Source organism: Cnephaeus nilssonii, assembly GCF_951640355.1.
Source record: "Cnephaeus nilssonii genome assembly, chromosome: 1".
Taxonomy (NCBI): domain Eukaryota; kingdom Metazoa; phylum Chordata; class Mammalia; order Chiroptera; family Vespertilionidae; genus Cnephaeus; species Cnephaeus nilssonii.
This window is the reverse complement of record NC_137072.1, coordinates 79,922,839-79,944,549: the sequence shown is the minus strand read 5'-3', so window position 1 is coordinate 79,944,549 and position 21,711 is coordinate 79,922,839.

Sequence of the window (21,711 nt, the reverse complement as noted above, 5' to 3'; positions counted from 1 at the left end):
AGTCTTCATAAATTAAGTTAATTCTCCATTGCAATAGCCTTTCTCGGTAAAATGATATTGTCTTTCCCATCAATGAGAGTTAAAATTGAGATGCATTTAAAATAAATAAAATAACATAAAAAATAAGAACTAATATTACATTGGCTTGTGGCCTGATGATAAAATCTCTTGTTTCCTGTTCAGATTATAGCCTTCTTAGGGCATGAGCTTTTTGTATCCTCATCATCATTGTTAACATTACTTTCATCAACATTTTCACTGTTATTACATAACTCACATTGGCATTTTATACTGAAATGTTCTTAATAACACTCTGATACTGACTGCATATGATAAATATAGACTTCTAAGCAGTTGCAGTCCAGGCTTTCTCTGTTCTGTTCTACCTGTGAAAACACAGCAAAAAGAAAGGTGTGGAAGTACACCATTCCTTTGCCTTTCAGAATTCTAGCTATAAACTCCACACTTTGTTTTCTTCTCTCTCTTATTTTTCTTAGTTCCAATGACAAATTTATTTTCTTATATTGTTTTGTATAAGCAATGTCAGTGTTTGTCTAAGCACTATGTAACACTTTAGCTTCCAGTCCTTTTGGTTAAAATCTGGTACAAAAGGATGCTTTCATATGAAAACTTTACTGTATAATTTTGTTGTTCTAACCCTTTCTTTTCTCTTGTGTTTTTTGGACTTTAAAGTTCAGATAATTTGAAAGAGGCCATTTTGCTTATTTTAACCTTAGTAGGAAGAATTAAGACAAGTGATTTATTTGTTTATTATAGAAACAATCCTGAAAAGAACAATGTTTATTTTATATGCAGGTCAGTGGTGATAATGTTAAACTTTAACTGAGCCTTGTGCTCCTGGAACCGTGAAGGTTAATGGCATCCCCCAGCCCTTCTGTGTATCTGAAAAGGCCTTACTCTGAGAACATCCCTCCCCACATGCCTTAGAAAAGACGCAGGGTACTTCCTGGTTTTACCTATGACAAGACCAGACACAGACCCTACAAATGATTAGCTAAACTACTTGTCCAGCTGCTCAATCTGAACAAAATGCTCTTTGGTTAAGTTTCTCTCCTTCTCTCAGGCCCCCAAACATCGGCATACCCTCAGCCTGAACCAGCATACCACCTTCCTTAACAGCCTTTTCCGAGTTACTGTTGAGGCCTTAGAATAAAACATTTTCTGATGTACTATCTCCTCTCCTTTTGTCCCCCACCCATTTTAGCCTCATTTACTCCTTATAAAGAAAAAAACCCTTTTTACCTGACTTTTGAGACCCTTGAAGATCTTCTGGGCAGAGCTTTCTCCCAATGCAATAGTCCCTCCTCCCATTTCAATGGTCCTTTCCCTCTCTTGCGATAATTTTCTCTAATAAAGTCTTTCCTTACCAATGTCCAGAGTTGTTCTTTTAATTAATTGATTGATTGATAAATTAATTGATTTTTAATATATTTAGAGTTGGAATACAATATTATATTAGTTATATTAGTTTCAGGTGCACAATACAGTGATTCAACATTTTTATACCTTGTAATGTGACCACCCCACTTATTATAGTAACTAGAGGCCCAGTGCACGAAATTCGTGCATGGGTAGGTCCCTAGGCCTGGCGGGTGATCAGGGCCAATTGGGGCCTTCAGGTTGCTGGCCGGGGCGTTCCTTCATCCCGCGCTGCTCCCTGGTGGTCAGCGCACATTATAGCAAGCAATGGAACTCCTGGTCTCCTGAACTCCCGAGGGGTCACTTTGCATATTAGCCTTTTATATATATAGATTATGTCAGAGTTTTATTTGACATCTGTCAATAATTGTTATTTAATGAAAGCATTATTTTCAAACAGTCCCCTAAGTAGGATAGAATAAATAAGGTAACATATCTACAGTTATCAAAAGAATTAACATGTAATTACTGTACCAATGATCAATTCATTGTCTTTCAGCTCCAAATTTACCCTTGTTTACCTTGCTTTGTGATAATGGAGCTGGGATATATGTGGATTCTGCCAGCCTTCAGAATGTTATGGTTCATCAGTAGAGGGCACTGGAGTGACTGCAAGGTGATAGCAGTAGGAAGAGGCTTTCTTTCCAGGTTCAAGGTCTCCCTTCTTATATTGAGCCTGGGGCTTTAAAGGCCTGCACAGAAAAGTTCCTGTTGTACCCTCAGGCCATGTTCTCCCCACCAACAGCCCTTGTGAAGGCTCCAGTCTGCCCACACCTTGAAAGGTGATTGCTTCTACAAACTATTGTCAGCCCAAGCCCTCAGACAAGTTCCCTTATCACTGGCAGGCTGTGCATCCCCTTGGCAACCATACACCCTCTTCCCAAAAGTTTGAATCTCAGCATTGGTGGGGCTGTGGTGTCTCAGAGTTCTTAGTTCTTTTTTCTTCCTCATCCTTTTTTATCCTTAGCCCTAGGGCTAGTAGCTGCCTTCTCTTACCTACTCACCTACTGACTGCTGCTAGATCCCTTAATGTCCTCATTACTTTTAGTAGTTAACCATGTTTTACTGGTTAACAGTTCTTTATATTGAAATCTCATTTCTTTTTTCAAATAAGCAGTGTAGTTTCTGTCTCCTAACTGCTCTGACTGACATAATGAGTGAGTAATAAGTTTTCCCACAGGTATTCCTGTCTTCGGTTTGCAAGTGGACTCCAGTCTTATCCATCTTAGAAAATATATCCCTTAGTAAATCATATGCCCAAATGCTAGAAATCTGGTAGTCACTTTCCTTTTTCTCTCCCCCTAAATTCAGTTCATCATCAAATCCTATAGATTTACCTTCAAATATATTCCAAATCGTAGAGACTTTTTTCCAGTCTCTACTCTACTCTGCCATCCTACATTGTTAGCAGGTTCTTAAGTGGTTACCCTTCTGGTATTGTTTTCTCAATCAGCTTACACCATGCAGGCAGACTGATCTTTTAGAATGCAAACTGGAACATGTTATTTACCTGATAAAAATATTTCAATGGTTTACCATTACATTTAGGATAAAATTAAAATTCACTAAGATAGCCTATAGGCTACTATCATCTGACTATTAACTACATCATTTTCCCTTATACTACACTTACACAACCCTACCCTGTTCTCTTTGTTCTTTTATATATATATTTTTTTTGTATAAAATTAACATTTTTAATTCCAGGAGGAAAAATTGTGTTACCTTTTGGAGGCATTTAAAATGTCACTGAAATTCACCAGTGTGTTTGAAACTACATAACAACTAAGTGCCAACAGTGGACAGCTCAGTCGTATGCTGACAATGACAACTGTATGATGACTGCTGCCCGGCTGACATTCAGAGATTGTAAAACACCATTGGTTGTTAAGACACAATAGAATGGTGAAGTACAATAAAATGTGGAAGACATATGTTTTAAAACTGACAAAATACTATGTCTAATTGTTTGTGTTATTATTTATTTAATGTCTGCTTTGTGGCTTTTGTGAACCATTTCATTTCTAGCACTGTCAGTCATTTAGGCTGTGCTCATAAATATCAGCTAGATAAATAGATACATTCGAAATTTCTAAGTACTCAGTGATAAGATTCAGGGGAGTATTTCTCAAAGGGAGAGAAAATGATGACTGTTTTTAGCCAAGGTGATTATCCACGCCTCTGTGTCTGACCTTGAGTAACAGAGGTAACTTAAGAAGGTGCCACCAAGCCAGGGATCAGAGAACCAAGAAAAGAGAGTCTTTTAGTCTCACTGGAGTTTGCCTCAAAGGGAGCAGTACACAGGCTTTGTATACACTGGTTGTTGGGGGACCTTTTCCTCCCTGTACTTTCTCAACAAAGCATACAAGCTGTGGCTTTAAACCTCAAAGACAAGCTATGTGTCCCATGGGTACAGAGCATTGGAGCATGAGAGCTTTGCTAGAGCAGGAAGGCTTTGCCTTAGAGTGTTGGTGTTGGACATTAATTGGTATATTAAGTCAGTAGCCAAAACCATAAAATCATTGTTCCACTTAATCTTGCCATTAGTTATAGTCAGGACTAAAGGAAAAAACACTGAAAAGTAGGTAACTTCCTTTATTTATGTGGTCTGTCATCTGTTGGAGGGGCGCCCCACCTCTCCTCTAATACATAGCTTCAAATCATGTTTGATTTATTATTCTATAAGCCCGGACCATGGATGTGGCCTTCAGGATTCATTGAGCATATTCAAACATAGAGGAGTTGTAAATGTTTATTAATTAATAGATAAATAGAAAGGGGGTTTCTATTTCTATGGACATATTGCTTCCATTTTAAAGGGATAGAAGAAACTTCGAATGACATTACCACACATCCCAAGGTCAAAGTCAGTAAAGAAAGCTCACATGTGAGGTGCTTTGATGGTGGAGAGTTTGTTGGCACCAAAACAGTATAAGAACTTGGAACACCAAATAAATTTGAAGATGTTAGAGGAATAAAGCTTGGGACATTATTTTAACTCTGGAAAAAGCCTCAAGCACACCGGGGAAGTATCAAGGAGTACAGGAGAAACATACTTAAAAGGAGGCAAGGTTATTGAAGCCAAACTAGATCTATATGACAGGCTAAAAATATAGATTTATTTATTCATTTAAAAAAAATGCTTTCTTAAGCACTTTCAATACCTCACAGAAAAAAAAAAAAAGACAAAAATCCCTGCCCTTTATTGAGCCCATGTTCTAGCAGATTTACTGAGAACTTACTGCTTTTAAAATGGCATTATAAGGGCAGCAATATGTGAGTGATTACTAGTTTGACTTGATTCAGAGAAACCTAACAGAAAAGAAGAAGCCTGACCTCCTCAAATAACCTGGAGCGATGCCCTGGAGAAAGCCTGGATCCAAGAAGTATTGAGAGGTTCCCTGTTAAACATGAAGTTAATTAAAGCACTTGGGCTAATCCTTTATTGAGTAATGGGACACATTAACATGGTAAGAAGAAAAAAATAGGATAGATTTGAAAGGAGCCTGAGAAGATAATATTTACATATTTTTAGATTAGTTTCAATATGACAAGATCCTTCAATAGCACATCAGGGAAATATATGTAATTAGGACACAAAGGAAAGACATAGGGAACATAAAATACACTAAAGGGAAACCGGGCAGCACACTAACAGATGAAGTCTAATCCTGGGTTAGTTAAGCGTTAAATAGTAACAATAATTTTAAAAATAATATCTAGATCCAAGAGCAAGAATAAAAAATCAAAGTACACTTAGGAGAGAAGAAAAGGGACAACTTAAGAAGATTAAAATCTGCTGAGCCTTCCTATAACAACAACAAAAAACCAGAACACTAGGGCCATATTCCATTAAAGCGGAAAAACGAATTGGCAAAACAAAATGTGTCTGTTACTGTTAAAGTACTAGAAGTTATTCAAGGTATGGAAAATGGAAAATTTGTCAAAAGGACAATTTTCGAGGTAGGTTTATGGTCCTCTTCAGAATTTCAAGGCACATGTTTCCGAAGGATCAGATGTGCTTTTGATTGAAGATTCTGCTGAGGGTAATTTTCCAGCTGGGGAAAAATAGAGTGAGGAGAAACTTTTCTTTAGTAGGCAGGTTTCCCAGGGCTAAGCAATTTGCCAAGAAAGAAGCAATGGTAAGTGTGTTAAAATACCAGGTAGAACAGCAGGGAACTTAAACCATGTGAGACCCGGGACTATGGGCATCCCCGCTCTAGACATCCACATTTTACATGAAGACAGGTCATCACAAACGTTAATTGCCAGGAAAGAAGTCAGAAAAATAGTTTGATCCATCCTACCTTCTTCACCTCCTCAGATAGGGTAAACATGGTGACAATTAACCACTTGTCCTACCCATTGATATTAAACTTACAGGTCATATGCTCCATCAGTCTGCATAGGCTAATTAGCACTGCTGAAGTGAAACAAAAAAGATTTTTCCTCTATTCATAGCATCTTGGTGGTCTGAACCTTCAATAACTGGAAACTTTGGCAACTTTCATACACAGTATGGATAACACTAAGAATGTAATATGCCCTAGCCGGTTTAGCTCACGTCCTGGGTTTGATTTGGGTCAAGGGCACGTACCTCGGTTGCAGGATGCTCCCAGGCTTAGGCCCTGGTCTGGGTGCGTGCAGGAGGAAACCAATTGATGTGTTTCTCTCACATCACTATTTCTCTCTGTCTTTCCCTCTCTCTTCCACTCTCTCTAAAAATCAATGGAAAAATATCCTCGGGTGAGGATAAAAAGAAAAAAAAATGTAATATCACTTATAAACACTTGAAAATTTCTTGCATTCTCTACTTTTTGTGAGTATAGGGCTGGTATAACAATAGCACCCATTGTAGTTATTAAATATTCATTAGATACAACGGTACATACATACAATAGCAATAATATTTTTATTGATCATTCTTAGTATGTACCAGGCACTGTTGTTCTAAGATCCTTATTTATCATCAAAAATATAAATAGATTAGGGTTCCATTAATTAAACTTTAAAGCCTGAGAGAGCTTTTTTTTCATTCCTGGGAAAACCAATTAAGAGAATAATTACTTGGGATTCCATGAGACCACTCTGGCAGAGAGTGAGCAGAGAAAGAAATTGAGGATGATAATTGTGGAATTTATTTCTTGAAATTTTAGTAATTTTGAAGTGGAATTAAATTTTGGACTTTAACTTCTTCCTGGGTTTTGATAAAGGGGAGAGAAATGAAGAGCATTATAATGTCAGACATTTAAGTATTTGTGTTCTTTGGGGTGTATTTCTGCCATCATTGAGCTGATTAGCAAATTTCAAGTAAGTTATATCAGTCTTTGTGACAAGATGTAATATTTAGGTAGAAATTATTCTAGGAAGCAATTTTACTTTATTTACTTTATTTGCCTGTGGAGATAGTATAGACTTGAAATTAATTTTGTATATTATTTTGACTTAATCTAATATTTTATTGAGGTGAAAGCTAACCCCACATCAAGAAGTCCCAGGATGATATTTAAAAATGCATGTATTTGGTATAGGGCTATTATATATATATATATTTTTAAAAAAATATATTTTATTAATTTTTTACAGAGAGGAAGTGTTAGAGAATTAGAAACATTGATGAGAGAGAAACATCGATCAGCTGCCTCCTGCACATACTGGGGATGTGCCGGCAACCAGGGTACATACCCTTGACCAGAATCGAACCTGTGACCTTTCAGTCTGCAGGTTGATGCTCTATCCACTGAGCCAAACCGGTTAGGGCTATGGCTATTATATTAGAACTAACCTGAGAGAATAGCGATCTCCTCCATCCAGGGGCACAGCCACATCCCAGCTTTTAATTTGTAAAGGTTAATTGTTAAGACCCATAGGTTACAAGAATAAAATCTGGTGACTGATAGAGTGTAACTTATTTCCTTATAAATCTATTTCCTGGAGAAATCATTTCTTCCAGTCCCTGGGAGAGAACAAGATTGTGAAGTTAACTTTTGCTTTTCTTCCAGCTTCCCGACTTGTTCCCTGGCTAATTCCCTAAAGCAATTTAAAGGAAAACAAATTGATAACCATGATAATTTCTGTTGAAAATAGAGTTTTATTTACTAGTGTTTTGAGCATTGGCAATTTTGATGTATTACAATGTGGTTTTTGTAAATTTTTCTGGATCTTTATTTATTTTGGTTTATTTAAAAATTTACCTCAATTTTGTACTTTTTCTAATCAATTTTGTCCATTATACATACACTATTTATAACATAAAACATTTGGACCAATCTTGCCAAACAGGAAGACTTAAGTTGGAAAACTGAAGTATTCTGAGTGGAGCAACATTAAAAATAGTGTCTTGGGTGGAATACTTTATTTATTATTATGATTGTTATTTTAATTTTTATTTATTTTTATTATTTGTTTGTTTGGATGGAACACTTTAAAGGTTCTACAATTGATTGAATGCTTAAAATATGATAGTGTGCCCAAAATAAATAAAACTTACGTAAACATAGGATAGGATTTGGAAATTTAAACATCAAGATTTTGCAAGTGGTGGTGTCTGCATACATGACAGTGTCTGGGTGCACATGATTTTTTTAGGACTTTTTCACTTATTTATGAACTAAGTATTGCATTTGTGATAAGGAAAACTTAGAGTTAACCTAAAAAATAAAATTTACTATAAAGAGAAAATAAGTGAATTTGCGGGAATCTTGGTGATTAATACCTCAAAATCATAATTCTTTCCCTTCTGCTTGTTTGACTGTGTTTTCATTTTATGCTTAGGTGTGAAAAACATTTAGTATGCTCCAATTAATTCCCTCTTGTTGGACATTTAATTTTACACCCCAATTAAATCCATATTATTGGATATTGAAGTTGTGCCAAATTATTTTCAGTTAACTCACTGAGCAATTGCAATGTATAAGTCTTTAATTGAAACTGAACATTTTAAATGAATTAAAATATAATTAAATGTAGCTTAAAATCTATTTATCCTTATATCTTAACTCTGCAGAATGCCATTTTATTTTTCTGTCATTTTTATTCCATTTTAGGAACTTATGTCTTAGGGTCACTGATAACAAAGATTGATTATAATAATAATAATTATAATATTTGTCACCAAATCCATTATTCTTTCCTAAAACACTTGAGGTTTCTCTGGCATTTAATACTGCTGAAATCTTCTGGTAACTCTCACCATTACTTTGATATAGTTCTATAACGTTATGCTTATTCTTCAGTATCTCTAGTGTATCTTATGCAATTGTTATTTTCTTCTGCTGTATCCATCACTTCCTTTTGTTCCTTCTCCTTATTTCCTCCCTTTTCTCTTTTTCCACTTGATGTTTCCTTCTTTATTGTTGTCTCCTTATCTTCTACTCTTCCATTTTTACTTCCTTTTTCTGATTATCTGTTTTCCTCTTTTTTAAAATTTTTTCTCCTATTATCCTCATTTTTCTCCTGTTTTTGTATTTTTCCCTTCTAAATGACGACAATACTATAATTCTTAATCTTAATTCTGTGTGAATTTCCTCCACACCAGTGAATTTCTAAAGTGGTCCAAGGATAGTGATGGGAGTCTGGTGAGGAGAGTGTCTTCCTTAACTACATAGTTTTATAATGTCAGATTTTCTTCATATACTTCAACCAAAACAACACATCACAAGAGATTTCACTGTGCTAGCTATCCATCCTAATCCTTGAAATCTGTGAATGTTTTACCGATAGTGGATTAATTTAAGGATTTGAAGATGGGGAGATTATTCAGGTGGCTCCAATGTAGTCACAAGTATCCTTATAAAAGGGAGACAGGAGGGTCAGAGTTGAAAAGGAAGATGTAAGGATGGAATCATAGGCCCAAGTGGTTTGGCCAGGATTTTAGAACTTCTAACCTCCAGACTTCTGACCACACATTTCAGATTTCTGACCGCCAGAACAGTAAGTTCATGCATTTCTATTGCTTTAAGTCACGAGCTTTGTAGTAATTTGTGACCATAGCAATTGGAAACAAACATAGCATCTGTGTTAGCCTGGGAGTTGAGGAGCTTTAAAGATTGTAAGTCCCACCCTGAAAAAGTGTTTCAGATATGGAGGGGGATTGGAAATTATTACTATTGTTCTTTTAATTACTTTAATTTTTTGCCCCAGTAATTTGAGATGTCACCTTTATCACATATCTAAGTTTCATATGCACTTGAGTCTATTTCTGGAATTTCCATTTAATTGCACTAGTTATGTTCTATTTGTACTTTAGTACCACACTGTTTTAATTGTAGAGGTTTTATGGCATGCTTTAATTTCTGGCAGGGCTAATCACCTCAGCAAGTTTTTCTTTTTAAACATTTTTCCTAGCTATTTTGAAAGTTTTCCTTTCCATGTAAACTTTAGGACAAACTTTTTAACTCTATAAATTATTTTTAAGTACTCCCCAGTTTTGGAAATCAGAAAATTCTAAGAACTGCTGACCAAGAGCACAGGTGGGAATTTATAGGGTGAATGTATTCTCACAATTTAGAGAAAGGTCACCTGAATCTGTGGCAGTTACAAATTCAAACGATCAGTAAAAGTTATTTATAATCCACATGATAATTATTTTGAAAATCCACTTTGGGACAATTCTTTAGAAAGTATTTTTATTTTAATAATTTCCTCTGAAATTAGAGCCTTAGCTATAGTAATTGCCCAGCTTGATATGAGAGAAAAATACAAAAGTTAATCCCTTTCAGTAAACTATTCATGGTAATTTTCCATAACCACAATCTTTTTTTTTCTTTTATCCCTTCAATTTTTAAAAGACTACTGATTAATAGTGATAAGTTGAAAATGTTAATTTATTTAACTAGCATGGGGGAGGAAACCATAGCAGATGTAAAATGACTTTAAAAAGCATGGTCTTTGGGCACTAGCTGGTTTGGCTCAGTAGACAGAGTGTAGGCCTGTGGACTAAAGGGTGCCTGGGTTGTGAGTTTGATCCCCAGTAGGGATGTTCAGGAGGCAACTGAACAATGATTCTCTCTCATCATTGATGTTTCTTTCTCTCCCTCTCCCTTCCTCTTTGAAATAATAATTAAAAAAAGCATGGTCTTTGGAGTTAAAAAGAATATCATTTAAAGTAAATCCCATGTTAAAAATTCTCCAGTGGCTTCCCATCACATTCAGAAATATTCCAAAATTTTCACTATGGCCTGCATCTGGACCCTGACTACCACTCTGATCTCATCTCCCATACCGTTTCTGCCATACCCATTTCCCAACAATCTCAAAGGCCTCCTTGTTTTCCTCAAGTATGTTGGACATGAGATGGCCTCAGATTTTTCACATTTGTTTCTACCCATTATTCACACAGTTTCCTTTTTCTCTTCATGGATATATCTGCTCAAGTATTAATTCCTCAGGTAGACTTGTGGGGAAGCATGGGACTTGGTTGGAAAGTCTGTAAGGAGGAATCTCTGAAAGGTCAGGGGCCTCTAGGGGGATTTTCCAAAGGTGGCTGCCCCTGCCTTGACTTTTCCAAAGGAGTCTGAGCCCCCGGGTGTTTTACTGGAATCTTTATGTTTAGTCTTTAGACGTCCTTGCTTAAAGGACACTCACTGCAGATGCATGTGTCTTCTCAAGGATACTTATCCTACTGATAGTATCTAATAGTTAATTTTAGCTCAAGCTGTTGTTACAATAAAAGCCTAAGGAGGCAGGTGAACAGGGCTGTTTGGTTCCTATAGCCAAGCAGTCCCTTAGCCCTCTCTTTCACAGAAACATGTGTCAGAGTAATCATTCATCTGTCGTTCAGGGTGTGCTGGTCAGCCCTGGCATAGACTGTTGTTTTTCTGAGTGTTGTGTAGCAAAATAGATGGTAGAAAGCCCAGTGTTGAAGAAGAGAGAGCAGTTTGAAGACTATTACAGGTAGTTCAGGCAGATTATTGTGGCAGTTTCATACAGACATGTACATATGCTGATGGTGAATGTAAATTGGCATGACCAATTTGGAAATCTCTTGGCAATATTTACTAAAACTGATTATATGTGTGTCATAAGACCTAGTCATCCCACTTCTAATTACTGACCCAAGAGAAATGAATGTATTTGAACATCAAAGGATATGTATAAGTATGCTAGCAGCAGTTTTATTCATAAGTGCTTTCAAACTGGAACAAGCAACAGTCCATCAATGGAAAGAATAAATAAATTGTGGTATGTTTATAAAATAGATGTTTAGAATATAATTGTATTTTCCATTTTGGAAACAAATAAAAAAATGAAATATCGTAACATGTACCAACATAGATGACTCATATAGATATAAGGTTGAGTAAAAGGAGCCTGTTACAAGTGTCCATGATGTATGACTCCAGTTATATTAAGTTCAAGAACAAGCAGAAGATTGTCTATCATTATAGAATAGGCATTTCCTTTGGAGGTATATGGACTGAGTGGGACATGAGGAAGCCTACTGAGGTGCTGGAAATGTTCTATATCTTGCTTTTCCCTCCCCCATTTTAGACAAAATTATCTGATTGCCATGTGTGGCAAACCCAATTGGGGTATGTTTTCTAAAGAGAATTGCTAGTTCTGTAAATATAGCACTTAAATCTTAAATACTCTGTGATTAACTTGAAGCTCAGTGGACCATAAACTTGAGACCCAAAATTTCCTCCAAACCCACGAATTAGCAGTAACTAAATGCCAGATTTTCAGTAGGTAGAGAGTATTTGACTATATTTGAATTTTTTTCTAATTTTTTATATAGTTGCTTAATAATAAGCATATTTTTTATGTCAGGATAATGAATTAATGATGATGTTTTATAGATATGGGCTTTAAAAATAAACTTTCACATTATGTAAGTGAATAAATTAAAACCTCCAGATAATGAATCATTTATTCTGGATACACAGCTAATTAATGACACAGAAATGATTACATAGCTAAAAAAGTGCTTATTTCACTAAACACAATCTTTGTTTACCAAGAAAAACAGGATTATATATGTACTTAGACCCTTTGCAAGGTGATCAGGGAAGATTTTCTATACCTGACCTTAGGAACTGAACTGGGGATGTTAGAAAAGTGAAGAGAAGATGCATTTTATTACAGGGAAAAAATAAAAGATGGGGTCTATTTTAAATAATCATGGCTAATATTAAGTATACACTATGCATTTTTCTAAAAATTTCAGTTAATATTAACAATTTTCAGATGAAGTAAAACTGAGGTACAGTGAAATTAAAATAACTTGCCTGAACATCACCCAAATTTAAGAGTCTCACTCCAGAATTCACATATGTAACCACTGTACTCTACTGCCTCTCAGCACAAAGGCACCGTCATTTTATATCCTTAGGAGCTGATTCATAACCTAACATGTAATAGGCATAAGGAAAGCATTCATTGTGCTTCCATTGAAAAATAATGGTTGGGATACCTGAAGCCTAAACTGGTACATTTAGCTGCTGCCTGATACATTTTCAAGTCTTTAGGGAATACCACCAAACAGTCTTTCTTCCTTAGAGTGGCATGCAATATCTTAGCCTTGTGATTTTCAAGGATTCTTCTGACCCACTGAGTTGTCCAAAGTAAATCAAGCCTTGACTACCCAACCTCCAGGATCTGCTATTCTGAAAGTAGTAAAAGACTGGGTAGTTCTCACAGCATAGTTGAACAAAATTTCCCTAAGTTGCCTGTTCTGTACTAGATTTCCATTAGAACTCTCCCTGGCTCCTCCAGGCTTTCACAGGGCTTCCTAAATGGAGGGAAAATCGAGTTTACCTTTGCCACACATGAAAAAAGGAAAAAGAGGAAAAGCTAAATACAAAGGATAACGTTACAAAATAAAAAGTCTTTCAGACATAAGTTTTTGTAACCAAAAATTATTGCTTAATACCCTGACAGCATAAAGTTATCTGTATGTTTAACCTAACATATAATAAGATAAATGCAAAGAAAATCTACATTGAGGTGGTATTTCTCAACTGTTAGGTAAAAATCCAAAAGTTTGACAATCTACTTTGTTGTGAAAGTTGTGGGGAAGCAAGCATCCTAAAACATTGCTGGTTGAAATGCAAAATAGAACATCCCTAATGACAGAGAATTTGGCAATGTTTAGCATAATTGCATATGCAGTACTCTTGGGCCCTACAACCCCATGTCTAGGTATCTATTCAGTATATATACCAGCAAAAATACAAACAAGTATCCACAGCATTGTTAAACACTAAAGATTGCAAACTTCTATCGATAGTAGATTTGTTGAGTAAAATATAGCAATCTTACTCAAAGTTTTGTTCACGCTCTGAAATCAGCAAAATCGAGGCTGCAGGTAATTCTACAAGACAAACATTAGGTCACATCAGTGAAATAATTTCTCTTTTCTCTTAGTCTCATTTTGTATAGAGAATTAAATGGGAAGACATTACATTTCAAATTATTTTTATAAGGCCAACATTTTCTGGCCAATGTTTAAACTTTGTGAAGATTGTGTAAGTAAAGATTATTCATTTAGACAGTCTTTTCATTTCAACAATAGCTCATTTCTTGTATTTAATTATGATGTTCCAAATGATATCCAGTACAGCAGGAAAGCTTTCCAAATCACTTTTTTGAATATCTTGTCTAATTAGAGAACAGATCTTTCATAGATTGTGCATATAATCTAATGATGTAGAATATAATTTCTATTTTATTATTTAGATGGAAGGATGATCAAGAAAGAAAATTTAAATAAACATTTAAAATAAAATTTAATGCTCAAATGTTCTTTTTATTAATGTGAAACAGGTTATATTAGAAAATGATTGTAAATTTTGCAGTTTTACTAGTCTTTAAGGATTATGTGAATAAAACACAGAAACTACAAATTTATACCAGAGTAACACAACTAGTAGGAAAATTAATATGACCAATTCCAGTAGTTTATTTAAATGCACTTTAGACCCAGAAATAGACCCACACAAATAAAGATTTAAATTTTGGTAAAGATGTAATAGCAATTCAATAGAGAAAAGGTTGCCTTTTCAACAAATGGTGCTGAAGTAATTAAACATTCATGGACACAAACAAAACAATGAGCCTTGATCCACATTTAACACTTTATTCAAAGACTAACTCAAAGTAGAAATGTAGATAACTCAAAACTATAAAACTTTGAGAAGATTACATAAGAAAAAAACTAGGGCTTGGTAAAGTGTTCTTAGACATGAAACTGAAAATATGATCCATAAAAAAAATTGGTAATCTGGACTTTATAAAAATGAAAACCATTTGCTCTGATATTCTGATAAGATGGCTAAAAGACAAGCTACAGACTGCTAAAATATTTGCAAAATACATATGACAAAGATTCACATATCTAGAATGTACAAAGACCCCTTAAAACTTAACAGGAAACAAATTTAAAAAACACACCAAAATAACCATTCTGATTATAAAATGGGCAAAGAACATGAGGAAACAAGGAAACATTTCACTCAAAAGAATATAGGGATGGCAAATAAATACATGAAAAAATGTTCAACATCACTAGCCATTAGCCAAATTTTAACCAAAATGACATATCCCTACATACCTATTGGAAGAGCTAAAATGAAAATTAGTGACATACCAAATGCTGATGAGGATGTAGAGAAACTTGATATTTAATAGAATGCTGTTGGGACTATAAAATTCCTGGGCTCATGTGATATTTGAGAACAAGAGAGAAAACTCGTAAAGATTATTTCAATTTTAGCTTAAACTTTATATTACCTCCTTGATTTTACCACCCCATGTTAGCACAATCTTTTCATTAGTATATGCCTTGAATTTAATTTCTTCTGAGTTATACTTTCAAAAATTTTATTTTATATATTACATTTTAAAATTATACATATGATATATAAAATAGATGTTGTCATCTGTGTTTCCACAATTTTTTAATATTTAAAAATACACAATTTACTTACCTAAAAGAACTCATAATAATAACAAACGTTTAAGCCTATGAATACTTATAATGTTACCAATTATATAGATTGAATTCATTCACTTAATTTTAATTCCTAGATAATTATTTAACATTTAGATTTTAGAGTAATATTTTATTGAATTAATAACTTAATCATTGGATACCTGGTCAATTTTTAAGAGGAAAAACATGTAAAACATTAATTATTGCTTATATCTATCCTTTTTTATGTTTTAAAGAATGACTGTATAGTAAACATATATGGAATTACCTTTAAATTGCCTATCTTAAAACTTATTAATTTAATAAATTTCTGCTTATGAAAATACATTTTTTGGATTTCTACCTTTTTTCTTGAGTTCGTTTGGAAAAATAAAAACTTGGTTACTTTAGCTAAAATTAGAAATGAACATAAACTATTTGATGATACCTGGTTCAAGAGTTATGCAAAAGTATTAATATATTATATTAATTAGGCCTGCCATAACAAAATACCAGAGACTAGGTGGTTTAAGTAACATAAATTTATTTTTTCACTATTCTGGAAGCTAGAAGTTCAAGATCACAGTACAAAAAGAGTTGATATTTTCTGAGACCTCTCTCCATGGTTTGTAGGTAGTCACCTTCTCCCTGTATTTTGACATGGTCTTTTCTCTGTGTCTGTGTTTGAATCTCCTCTTTTTGTAAGAACATTGGTCATATTTGATGAGCTCATTTTAATTTAATTACCACTTTAACAGTCCTATCTCAAAATGTAGCCACAGGGGTTAGGACTTCAACATTTGAATTTGGGGAGAAACACAATTCAGCCCATAATATTTATATTAGAGAATAGGCACTAACCAAATCATATTTATTATCTATGATATACACATAAGATAATAAATATGATTTGGTTAGTCCTCAATATTTCACTCTATGAACTTTTAAAATTGATTAAAGGATCTGTTGTTTTTTTTTTTTGGTTTAATTTAGGCTCCTACCCTAAAAAACAAAATACAAAAACTAAATCTTTTTGTTGTCATTAATCCTCACCTGAGGATATTTTTCCATTGATTTTTAGAGAGAGTGGAAGGGAGGGGTGCAGACACAGAGAGAGAAACGTTGATGTGAGAGAGACACTTTAATTGGTTGCCTCCTTAACCAGTGCCAGGAATCAGGTCTGCAACCTAGGTACATGCTCTTGACCAGAGTCAAACTCGGGACCCTTCAGTCCACAGGATGATGCTCTATGTACTGAGCCAAACCAGCTAGGGCATAACAACTTTTATAATCTTTCTTAGTATTTGCTATGCTGCAGTGCTTATATGTGTGATCTCCAGAGTCTAAATGCTATTAATATAGCCACTGTCCACAAGCAATCATACAACAAAAACAATAGGAAAACCTAAGCTTTCTAGAGATAGAAATCACCACAACCAGAAACTTGTGTGATCATACTCTATAAAGAGTTGATCCGAGTGATCATGCTCCCAGATGATATTGATTTGTTGTCTAGCACGGGCATGAAACTAATCACAAGGGGGGATACAGATCTGTGGCTATCTATGATGTCATGGCCCAATTTTTTTGTTCCAGGAAGTTATTTTCCAGGAAGATAGGAGTGTAAATAAAATACACACACACACACACACACACACACACACACACACACACACACACACACAACTTAACTGTTTACTTCAGGAAATTGCTGTAAACCAATTTCTCTGGGCAAACAGTTTGTTCCTCTGGGCAAACAGCTCTCCTATCAGGAAAATAGAATGATCACTGGTGCAAAGAGTTCACATGTCATATAACATTTTACTCGTCAAAATCCTCACCTTGCCATGCCCACCAATTCTAAACTATTATGCCACAAACTGTGCTCAATACCAATCCATTTCTTGTCTTGAACCTTGAACCTGTTCTCACAAACTTTGTAAATATCTTTCCTTGATCTCCCTCTTTTGAAATGCAGCAAAGACTCTGACAAAGTGGTATTCTACCTTCCAGTAAACACTAATAAATATAGCTTTGTTTGAATAACAGATTTTTTATGGTCTTTTGGGGGATATGATAGTTGATATATTTTACACCTAAACATGTTAGCATTATTAAGAATAATCCTTTAGATATATTTACTTTTGAGAATTTGATTTTCATTTTTTCAAAGTTAAATTTTATCTTCCAAATAATAAGTTAAAAGCCCACAGTATCTATATTCTGATAATTCAATACTTAATCCATTCAATTCTTTGATATATTAACTTTAACAATCAGTTCAGTGCTGAAATTTGATGAAGTAATGAAATGCCAGACACTGTGCCTTGACAATCTAACCATTTCCTTTCCCCTTTTTACTTCTTGCCAATGTTCTCCTCTCATTATCAAGGCTGGATGTCAGATTATCACTCTCTAGCCTCTCTTACAGTAAAGGTAGGCCATAACCCCACTAAAAAGATAAAGCAAAATTGTGTGTGTGTGTGTGTGTGTAAAACCTGTATATGCACACACACAAGGCATCTGATATTCTCTCTCTCTTTTTTTAAATCCTCACCCAAGGATATATTTCCATTGATTTTTTAGAGATTGGAAGGGAGAGGGAGAGACAGAGAGAAACATCAATGTGAGAGAAACACATCATTGGTTGCCTCTCCCAGGTGCCCTGATGGGGGATCAATCCTGCAACTAAGTATCAAACTCTTCAGTCCACAGACCTACGCTCTATCCACTGAGCAAACTGGCCAAGGCTGATATTCTCCTTGATTAAAAAATAGTGCTGTGAGCGTAGCATCTTAACTTCCTTTCTTTGGATGCTATTGTTTGAGGATGTCATACAGAGAGATGAAATATTAATCTTGCAACCATGAAGCCACAGCCTGAAAACACGAAGCCAGTTTTCTGAAAATGGTAAGAGTATAAAGGCTCTAGATCTTGGTGAAACTGAGGCATTGAACTAACCTTGGAAATACCTATCTTTAGACTCCTTGTTATTTCTGATAAATATTTACTTGGCTATTTGTAAATAGATTCTGCAATAATTTATAGCCAGTAACATTTCTGATTCAAATATTGGCCCCATTCATTGTTTTTGAGTAACAGGTTATTTGCTAAAAGTATTTTTTATTGAATGTGATAGTATTACTTAAAAGAAATCAATGTAATATGCCCTCAAAGGGATATTAAAAATTAACACATTTTAAAATCAATTTATCAAATCCTTTAAAAGAGAATTCTGCCTGGCCAGTGTGGCTCAGTGGTTGAAGGTTGACCTATGAACCAGGAGGTCATAGTTCCATTCCCAGTTGGGGCATATACTTGGGTTGCCAGCTCAATCCCCAGTAGGGGATGTGCAGCACGCAGCTTATCAATGATTCTCTCTCATCATTGATGTTTTTATCTCTCCCTCTCCCTTCCTCTCTGAAATCAATAAAAATATTTTTAAAAGAAAATTTTTACAATTAGCCAAATTTATACCTCACATACTATAGTAACTTTTCAAGTGAAAATTATTTTGTCACACACCTGTATGCACATTTAAGACTTCAATTAATTTTAATGATGATGAGAAATAGTAAATAATTCCACTTCCTTGCTGAACACTTATCACATTTTTCTTATGAAAACTCAGGAACTTTTACAAAATTTTAAATAAAAACTCTGTGATTTTTTTAAATTTAACAAATAAAATAATAAATTTCCTTATAAGAGGTTGAAATGAGAACACATGTCCAATTTCCTATGGAAATGATGAATAAGACAAAAATAAAGAATCTATAATATAATACTGAGAAATAAATAACAAATCCATTCATGGTGTTTAACACCTCTAAATATTTTCATAGGTTGTGACTATGGGACAATGAGCATTATTTTATAAAGTAATATACTATGAGTAGACCCTTAATTCTCTATCAAAAACAGTGTTAAAGGCACTGAAACATTACTGCATTTGTTTCAGTCCTCTGAACATTTTTCTTTTCCATTTTTGTCCTCCTCTATACATTTGAGTAGATCTGGGGCTCTCACCTTTATGAAGGTAGACAAAATGGTTTTTGCTTACAATCGTGTCCTTCAAATAGAGGAAAATGTCTGATACATTTTCGGAAATGATAGCAGTGATAGCATTCAATCATAACTCCATAACTCCATTTAGGACAGGTGGAATTGGAAGGTCTATGTCTATTTGTTATTTGCAGCATTACACACTAGCCATACTGGATAATTTTCATCAATTTATAAGGAAAAATTTTTTGAGCAAAATTTCACTATGGGCTTTGTAAGCTTTACAGTTTATTTTTACAATAATGTGAAATTTAAATGTGTCCATGGATGTAAGTGGAATTAACTCAAAAACTTGTTTATAGTCACAATCTGTATTTTTAATCTTTTTCATTAAACAAAGGAACATTTTAAAATGTATATAATTATTGTGGGTACTTCAAGCTTAATAAAGGAACACTGTATAAGAGTGGCCAGAGATTCTATCCTTTGGTTTTTTTAACAGTTATTCAATGTATTTTATACATAAATTATATTTTTTATTTGGCCTATAAATGCGTAAAACATACAGGACCGTAGCTCACTTTTTGTGACAATGTATTTGGTTTAGAGACTTTGACTTCTTGGTACATATAGCTATAGAAGGCAAATTAGCAGACTACAAAGGTCTTAGAGGTGAAAATATTCTATAAGTTCTCAGTCAAATATAACACTCATATAATCTTAAAATAAATCAATGAGACACAAACATATAGTGATAATTATACAAAAGGACTTGCAATACATTCTGAACAATTAAGTAGACTTAAATCAGTACATTTTTGTAATATATTATTAAAATAGTGACTGAGTTAATTTTTTGATGTTATATTTTTTGCTCCTGGTATTTGCATTCCCATGTGATATTTATACAACACTTTCTGGAAACTTGAGTACCTAGGCCTCGGTGACTGAAAAACTCGTGAAAAGAGCAGACCGTAACATTTTTTGAGAATTTGCGTTTTAAAATGAACTTTTGAAATTTCTGGTGTGGAAGCTTTGAGAGGGTGGGGATTTGAGAACCCAAGTGCGTTATCTCCTCACTTCTCAGGTGGTGCCCAAAAAGTGACCAGTGTTCTAGAGTTGCATTACACTGCTCTAGCATGGTGCCCCCAGGGAACAGAAATGGTGGCACGTGGTTTCTAGGTAGAGAAGTCCTGATTCAACAAATAAAAGATTTCAATGGCTCTCAGAGACAGCTTGTTCCTGATGCAGGGGTACCATATAAACCTGCGGCCCTCCTTAAATTCTACCCCCAGGTGTCATCCCAGGGAAAAGGTAAAGGACAATTCTCTAATAACAGATTTTAAAATTGAAATTATTAGTAAACTTCAGAAATTACTGAGTTTTCTTGAAAATGTCTAGGTTCAGTTTGAAGTGGGAGTTTGAAGTAGAGACTAATTTTGGTTATAAAGATATTTTTAAAATAATAATTATTATATATGTTATTGTGTTGAGAAAATTACATCAACCAAAACCTTAAATTTCAAAAACAAATTTTTGAGAGGAAAAAAAATACATGAAATGTAAAAATGTTAATAAAATACCAGATAATACATACAGAAATGAGAAACTTACAATTAATTTATCATTCCCAAAGAAGCAGGATACTCTTTCACCATGGTGACAACTTGAGAATTGTAATTCTAAACATAAATTTAATACTTAAACATAACTCCTCTTAAAAGTAAAAATAGCATGCATCTATGTGTATAAAAGCCTAAGTGACCATCCGACTGGTACTATGATGCACAATGACCACCAGGGGGAAGATGCTCAATGCAGGAGCTACTGAGCTGCAGTGACTTGGCAGCTGTGGTTCTCAGGTGACACACCCAGAACCAGAGAGGAGGGAGCCCGATTCCGGGGTGTGTTACCTGAGAACCACCCTCTCACAATCTGGGACCAGCTCAGGAGATGTCAGAGAGCCGGTTTCAGCCTGATCCCCGCAGGCCAGGTCGAGGGACACCACTGGTGCATGAATCCATGCACTGAGACTCTAATATTATATAAATTACATAAATAAGAAAACACTATACACAGAGAAAAACACATGTAATGAACAAGTATCAAGGAAGCCCCAAATATAACAAGTAAATAAAATACAGAAGAAGAAATGGGTTAGCTTTGACAATAAATGTAAACAGTTAATCTTGTTTATGCAACAAAAAGTTCCTTGGAGTGGATTCCAAAGCAAAATTTATATATATGATGTGTACAGGGCTACTTTTAAAATGACATGGAAAGAGTATTCTTGGATTCAGTCCCTTGCAGAATATAATGAACAACATAAACTGATGGACAAAAACAGATCCAAA